The sequence below is a fragment of the Gavialis gangeticus genome, unplaced genomic scaffold (assembly GCF_001723915.1).
Source record: "Gavialis gangeticus isolate Ggan-Ray unplaced genomic scaffold, GavGan_comp1, whole genome shotgun sequence".
In the NCBI taxonomy this organism is placed as follows: domain Eukaryota; kingdom Metazoa; phylum Chordata; order Crocodylia; family Gavialidae; genus Gavialis; species Gavialis gangeticus.
This window is the reverse complement of record NW_017729000.1, coordinates 21,761,132-21,762,919: the sequence shown is the minus strand read 5'-3', so window position 1 is coordinate 21,762,919 and position 1,788 is coordinate 21,761,132.

The window sequence follows — 1,788 nt, the reverse complement described above, 5'->3', positions numbered from 1 at the left end:
TCTGTATTGTTGCACTGTTTTGTCATGCATTGTTAAACTATTTGCATAGACCAATCCAAATGATGGCTACAGTTCAATGGTGAGAGAATTAAATTCAGTAGATGTTTTGTATGCCAGATTGTTACAACATTTTGGGGTCTTTTGGGATGCAAGACTATTGTATGAGCGAAAGCTCATTAGTAACAAATGTCAAGGGTTGAAACTCCCCATGCAAATGTATTACAGAGAGATTCTACTCTGGAAATATAGCATTTGGCAGGGTCAACTCACCAACTAGTCGTGTATGTGAGAGAGTTACTCCAGTGGAAAGAAAAGGCTATTTTTAAGGCATAGCTCACATGTAGACTTGAGCAAAGAAATCATTTTTCTGCTGGCAATTCAACCTGAAACCATTTCCTACCCCCCACAACCAATTTTTTTTTCCCAGCAAATCAAAATTAAAAAGTGTTGTTTTAGGTTGAGCAAAATGTTTTGTTTGGCCATGAATAGAATGGTTCAGCTTTGAGCACTTATTGGCATTAAAAAAAATAAAATTAACAGAAACTTCTAACCAAAAGGTCCCATGGAGTAAAAGCATCAAGCTGTTTCCTTTAGAAATGTCAAAATAAAAATTTTCAATTTTCTTTTGTTTGACATGAACAATTTGGTGAAACAGAATGACTTTATAAACTGTGTGTCTCGCTGAATCTGCTCTGCATTTTTCACTGAGAAAAAGGTTTTGGAAATGTTTTTTGCCTAGTTCTACCTACACGTATACTGAGCTAGTGAGCTCCTCTTCGAAGACTCAACTGGGTTATGAAAGTTGAGTGGCTTGGTATATTTTTGATGCTGCAATCTTGTTGCCCAGAGCCTGATCTTTCATTTGAAATGAAAAAATAATTTCCTTACTGTGATGGTTGCACAGTGAAATGAGGGAGACCAATGCAGAGCTGATCAGACTGATCACCACATTTGGGATCAGAAAAGAATTTTACTGCATGGTTGGATTGGCATGGACTGTGGATATATATATTTGTCTTTCTCAGTATCCGAGGCCTTTCTCCTTGGATCTCTCAAGTGTATTTCAACAAAGTACTCCCTGTCCTTGCAATGGTAGATATTGAGATTGTCCACATTTCCCTGTTTTACCTGGGACAAGTTAAGGCATTCTCGGTGTGTTTTGGGTAATGAGCCTGGTAGTTGTTCATGCAGTTTTAAGAATAGGTCAGTTCAACACTTGAGGGTGGTTTAGATGGGCATAATCCTGCTTTGACCAGGGGGTTGGACTAGATGATCTCCTGAGGTCCCTTCCAGAACTGCTTCTCTGGAAACCTATGGCTGTATGTGGGTAGAGTGCAAGAGTACTATGTATTCCTTTCCCCCTTCCATTAGAAGCCCCGATTACTGCCTTCAGTAGTTGTTAATTGTGTTTTACCTTGGGTTAGTGAAGACCTGGAACTATTCTGATCGTTGTAGATATCAGCACAGCCCTTTAGAAGATTTCCTAACCCTTGAAAACAATTGGCACCCTCATTGAAGAGTTAAGCTAGACAGCCATGTGATAAACACACTCAATAGTCTGGTACTATCCACCTTTATTAAAACCATGTCACATTTTATCCCATTTTCTTCCATGACTTGATATAGCACATGGTTAAAAAAGTATTGACTAATCTTTAAAAAGAGCTTCACTGCTTTCTTCTCTTTAAGTAAACAAATGAGGAAGAATCTATTTTCTGTTTTTATTCTGCACCATGTTTCTGTCCCCCCCCGCATTCAATTTTGGTGGCCATGGTGACTGTCTATAAT